The following is a 6,139-nucleotide window of genomic DNA, read 5'->3' on the forward strand; positions in this document are numbered from 1 at the left end:
TATACTCCCTGCCTGTCCCCGGCCAACCCTGGCCAGGGAGCCATCGGAAACTGGTGTTTACTGGGAAGTGATTTGACTTTGTAACACGGTGACCACAAGCCCCATTCCACTGGTCGACACGGTCCCAAATATTTCCTTCTCTCATGAACTTCCCATTCCCCCTGCCCCCACAGTTGCTGTTTAGAAAAGTGTGGCTCAGGAAGGGGAGGAGAAAGTGGCAGCCTCATAATCTGGGAACGAAAGAGTCTTTGCACACTGTCATTAGAGGTCTGTACATATTGGACAAAATGTTGCTGTCTTGAAAAGTGAGTTATAACTCCTTAAATTTGCCCAAGTCATCGTTTTCAGGATCTGACTCTCGTTTCTTAGAAGGCATTACATCGCTTTAATATGCAACAGTCTAACATAACATTAAATCATTTTTAAAAGTTTCATCTAGTTGATCCTGAGCCAAGGTATTCTTGGGTTGGGTTGCACATCCACCCTTTTGTTTTTTATATAGTTAAAAAGAAACACACGACAAAATACCTATCAAGTGATCTCACCCTTGCTGGTGTCCAAGAGTGATCTCTTGGCTCAGTGGGTCTCTTTGGTTTGTAGGGGCCCCAAAGGATGGCTTCATTTTCAAGACCAGCGAGTATTCTATGTGTGCCCACCACACACACCAGACTGCAGTGTGTGGGGGTGGGAGGAGGTGCCTGGGCCAGGTACAGAATGGAAAAATCATGGTTTTCCAGGGATGCCAGGGACTTGAAGAGAGAGAGGCTAAGCCAGAGCTGGGAGGAGAGCAAGTGCTTTTGCTCCTTTTATAAGAGATGCTTCAGCAAAGCCTTCACCACACACATCCTCCATTTCCCTTCCACAAAAGGGGACCACTCTTTCACTGTGGCCCCACGTGAGGGCTGCTCTCCCGGGAGTCTTTGTCCTAACTCCTGCACCAAATCTTCTCCTTTGTTTGTCCTCCAGAGCATCCTTGGAACCTTTCTTTATTTGTTTGTTTTTGAGAAGGAGACTTGCTCTGTTTCCCAGGCTGGAGTGCAGTAGCATGATCTCAGCTCACTGCAATCTCTGCCTCCCGGGTTCCAGCGATTCTCCTGCCTCAGCCTCTTGAGTAGCTGGGACTACAGGTGCACACCACCATACCTGGCTAATTTTTGTATTTTTAGTAGTGACGGGGTTTCACCATGTTGGCCAGGCTGGTCTCGAACTCCTGACCTCAAGTGATCCACCTGCCTTGGCCTCACAAAGTGCTGGAATTACAGGCATGAGCCACTGCACCCAGCCTCTGTGGAACCTTTAGCCCTCAGTCAACTCTGCTTGGGTTCGACTTGGGTGTTCAAATGCCTGTCTCCCCACAGACAGTAAGAAGGGAGCCATGTCTTAGTCACCCAAAAATCTTGATGGCCTTCCAGTGTCCTTTGGTGACTCAGTGAATGCAGCAGAACCCCTCATATGGAGCTGGGGAAGATGGGGAGATGTCGCTTCCACTGTCACCTCCTGCCTCCTGCCCAGTGCTCAGCCCAGCCCCACAACCCCCCAACCCGCAGGATCCCCACTTCTCACTTCCTGACTCCACTCCTGCCCAGGCCTTGTCCTGCTGCCCTGGGGATTTCCCCAGCTCACCTTGGTTCTTCAGAATATGTAGTGGGGGTGGCAGAGATACATGTAGGGATATCTGGTAGGTGTGACAACATCCTTCCAGTCTCAGCCACTTCCAGAAGCTGCCTACGCCCTTGAGACTAGGTGATGGTCGGGTGGAGGAGGAAGTGGTTAGGGAAGCAGAGACCCAGATGGCTGCCTGAGTCCTAGGTAGGATGAGGGCCTAGGGGTAGAATCTCCTGGGAGCACTCTGAGGACTCACTGGATAATCCACACTCTGTCCTCCTCCAGGAACCTGGGGCCTCGAGAGCCTCCTCCTGGAGCCTGTGGATGTGAGCCACCCCGGCCTCTGACCCGATCCTGGACATGTCTAGCAGGGCTGGCACCAGCTGCCCCCCAGCAATCTACGAGGCGACACCAGCCGCCGGGGGCCTGTGTTGCAAGCTGGGTCTTTTCCTGCTCTCCCTGGGCCTGGCCTCTCCTCCCCAGTCGGCTTGGCTGGTCTGGAAACAATGACTGTGGACAGAAACGATTTCTCATGGGGGTTTTGGAAACCACGGCTGGGCATCAGCAAACAGCTTTTGCACAGGGCAGTGGCTCCTGAGGAGACGCAGAAACGATGGGAGGCTGGAGGGGAAGTGACAGAGACAATAGGAGGCATTGTGTCTTCTCCCAGGAAGCTCTGCTTTGCATTGCTTCCAAGAAAATTGACTCTGGGGCAGCTCCATCTATTCTAAAGCAACAGCTTTATGTGATTATGTTAGTCCCAGGCTCGGACAAATGCGCCCTTCCTACCTCATTAACAATGCCAGCAGGGTCCAGCTGTGCCATGGGGGGCTCCGTGCCCTAATTCATCAGACAAGGCCGAGTGTAGGAAGTCATAAGAACAATGCATCTTAGAGCAGAAGCTGTCTGTGGAGGGAGTGCAGCTTTGATGTGGGGCATGGCCCTGATTAGGGTTGACAGCTAGGGATGGTCCGTACTCGGGAAGGTGGCATAAGCCCGGATGGCATTTGGGATGTGGGGTTTTGCACCTGGGTCTGTTGAAGTTTGATGAGGTTTAACACGTGGAAACAGCGGCTTTTGTTCTGCAGGACAAAGGCCTTCCTCGACCTGGGCCCAGGCTGAGACCTTGGTGGTGGCAACGTTTCCTCCCCGTCGCCTCTTGTCACTCTCCTTGTGGAAGTTTAATTAGGACAACGAGCTTTCACAGGCTCATTTCTCACTCCAGCAACTTTCTAACACTTCCTAACGAGGAGGCTGGAGCCTGAGGACTGTGGGGCGGAGAGGGGGCTGTGGGGCTGGCCAGAAAGACTGTTGAGGGGACTGGGAGGGGCTGGGGAAGTGGGGGTGCGTGGAGAGGAGCAGAACAGGCACAGAGGAAGCACAAAACCACATGGGTCCCTGGAGAACTGTGGATTGATCTGGGAAGAAGAGAAAATAAAACAAATCCTAACTGGTCTTTGTTTTCTGGGTGGCCAGACAGTAATTTCCCCAAATTCTCTATGGTTCTGGAAAAGAAAGCAAAGGATCAATCACTGTTGACTTTGTGGCCTTCAGAACTGGATCACATGGGCCGTTACTTAACACCTTAAACTCTTCTTACTGCCATGCAAGCCTTTCCCATCCACTGGGTTCTAAACAGAGAGGTTGTGATGACCTGGCCAAGCCGCCAGCCCACTCCTGAACCAGGCTCCACACTTTTTATCCAGGTGTGGACATGGTGGAGTGCTTGGGTAGGGGATGGGGAGCCCACATCAAGCGTGTGGTCCTGCTGACCTCGATGGAGGTGCTGGCTTTCTTGGGCCCAAAGAGCATGAAGAACTGGGGGTGGAGGGACAGAGGATCCCTGTGTATCCTCACCTGCATCAGTCAGTATAGTTCAGGTTGTGCCACAGTAACACCCAAAATGTGGGTGCTTAAAGACCACACGGCTTGTTTCTTCTGCTGCTACATATCCATGGTGGGTCGGCTGACAGCTCTGCTCCACATCACCCCAACCCCTGGCTTCATTATTTACAACACTGGCAATTGGTTTGATAGAGGGAGAGAAAGAGGTTGTGAGGGCACATTGGCTCCTGAAGTGCCCTCATGGGGATGACACACCCCAGTCTTGCTCAATTTCAAAGTTGCGTGGATATACACGTAACTTCTAAGCAGGGGAGAGAGGTTATCCTACCGTGATTCTGGAAGCTAGAACCAGAAATATTTGGTGAGTAGTACTAATAACCTCCTGTTTTAGTTATCTGTTGTTGTGTAACAAATTACTCCAAAACCAAGTGGTTTAAAATCATAACCATTTATTTTTCTTACCTGGCAATCTGGGAGCAGCTTATCTGGATGGTTCTGGCTCAGAATCTCTCATGAAGTTATGGTTAAAATGTCAGCCACGGCTGCAGGCATCTGAAGGCTTGACTGAGGCTGGAGGGTCTGGCTCCAAGATGCTACTCACATGGCTACTGGCAGGAGGCATCATTGCTTTACCATGCGGATCTTTCCAATGAGCTGCCTGAGGGTACTCATGACATAGAAGCTGGTTTGTCCCAGAGCTAATGATATGAGAGAGAGAGGAGAACAAGCAGGAAACTGCAGTGCTGTTTATGACCTCACACACATCACCTCTGCTTTATTTTATGCACGAGAAGCAAGGCACTAAATCCAGCCTACATTTTAAGCAGAGGGAAATTAAGCTCCACCTCTTGAACAAAGGAGCATCAAAGAATCTGGGGTCATATCTTAAAACCACCACAGCTACACAAGTTCCCCAGATGACTATCCAGATACTGGGACCAATATGCAGGGCTGCAGGCCCATCTGGTCCTGGTTCAGCCCAGGCTCTTCATTTGTATCCAGGGCCTCTGTATCTGTCCCTGTCCCTCTCCAACTGAGACAGGAGGAGAAGCCCCAGGAGGGTAAGAGGAGGAGAGTGAGCACGTTTCAAAACAGTCTCATGGTAAACAGAGACAAAGAGAGAGAAGGAAGGGAAGCACTTGAGCCTTTGGCGTCTTTAAACCTTCATATTCTGTGGCTCCCTCTGCAAACTGAGGATACCCACTGATATCTGTGTGGGCTGTCAAGGGGTGCATTTGAAAATCTTCCTACCAACAGGAACTTCCTCCCTGGCTGAACACACTTCACCACTGGTGGGTGTGGCCTATTGGAGTCAGGGGTCTCTGCCTGAGCAGACAGAAATGCTCCTTTGTGCAGATGGTGAGTGAGCAGGTGGGTTCCTCATTACCTAAGTACACCCTAAACACACAAGCTTCCCAGGGGATGGGAGTCGATTTTGTGCTACAACAAAATATACCTATCCCTTTGAGTTATGAGTGAAACTTCAGGACTAAGGCTCTACTATCCACCCTGGTACATGTGAGACTCCCGGCAGCAATATGAAACGATCAGAGCCAGAGACGGAGAGGACAGAGTAAAGGCCCTAAGAGAAAACCCAGCAGGAAGTCGGCAAATTGAGTGAGGGAGGCCAGGCGGGAGATGGGCAAGGCTTGCCTGGCCACAGGCCTGACCCAGAAGTTCTAGCCTGCGATGGGTAGGAAGATTTTCACACGCACCCCTTGATGGCCCACACAGACGTCGGTGGGGCATCCTTAATTTGGAGAGGGAGCCGTGAGAATATCAAATGTACAAAATGACCCCTCCCTGGTTGTTTAGAAAAGCTGTCAGGAAGGCCGGTGGTCTTCTGTTAACCTCCATCTCCTGTATTTCTAGAATGGCTGGAATGGGTAGGGGAGGTGTTTTGGGTTCTCACCTTTCCTGGAATTCTGGCCTAGTGAGAGCTCAGTGAATGAAGGCTCCCTTCCGGGACCCTCGCAGGGCTGCGTGTAAGTGGGGAGGGCCGGGGCAGTGCCGTCCCAGAGGACAGGCACACAGAGTGCAGTGGGGCTACTGTGGACTGGAGAGGTTTGCTGGCCACGAGGCAGCAGATTTCCTGACATAGCCTTACTATTTACTTTTTGGTCAATAATTAGAAAAAGTATTGGAAAGAGAGAATATCTGGAATTAGGCCTAAAGAAAAGTTCGGGGGACTTACTGGAGCCAGTAGTCTTGTCCTACACGTGATGCTCTATGTGGCTGAGAACTGGGCTGGAGGGTACTGGAGTTGGCCTGACCCCCGGAAAGCCTTGTCTGTCCATGCACATGAGGTGGGAAGCCCCGAGGGACTGAGCTTCCCCGCCAGAGCCACTGCCCCTTGTCCTGGGCAGCAAGGGTGGGAAACACTTACCCCAGCAATGCCCCAGGGTCTACCAGAGCTTGTTCAGCCTGGGCCAGTTCCTTTCTTGGGGGTAGCTTTTTCCCTTTTCATCTTTTTTTTCTATCTCTCCTGCTACTAAGTCTTCATGTCCCCCTTCTGCAAACACTTGAGACTTTGCTTTCAATGATGAGACTGAACCCTTGTTGCCCATCAAAAAGTGGTGAACGAACTCCTGGTGGGAGTGATGACTGCTACAACTCATGGGAAATGGTTTGGCAGAATCTACCAAAGCTGCACATTCTCTGTGGTCTCGGAAGTTCATTCTTAGTTATA

The 6,139-nt window shown here is 51.2% G+C and overlaps 1 long non-coding RNA gene across 1 annotated transcript; it reads right to left on the minus strand.

The window, feature by feature from the left end:
- Positions 1-1,857: 1,857 nt before the first annotated feature.
- GCAWKR (gastric cancer associated WDR5 and KAT2A binding lncRNA) lies at positions 1,858-2,327 on the minus strand. The gene has a single exon (XR_014485063.1). It is a non-coding gene; the product is annotated as a gastric cancer associated WDR5 and KAT2A binding lncRNA (long non-coding RNA).
- Positions 2,328-6,139: the final 3,812 nt, after the last annotated feature.

This window comes from Rhinopithecus bieti, unplaced genomic scaffold, assembly GCF_001698545.2.
Source record: "Rhinopithecus bieti isolate Rb0 unplaced genomic scaffold, ASM169854v2 scaffold_69980, whole genome shotgun sequence".
Taxonomy (NCBI): domain Eukaryota; kingdom Metazoa; phylum Chordata; class Mammalia; order Primates; family Cercopithecidae; genus Rhinopithecus; species Rhinopithecus bieti.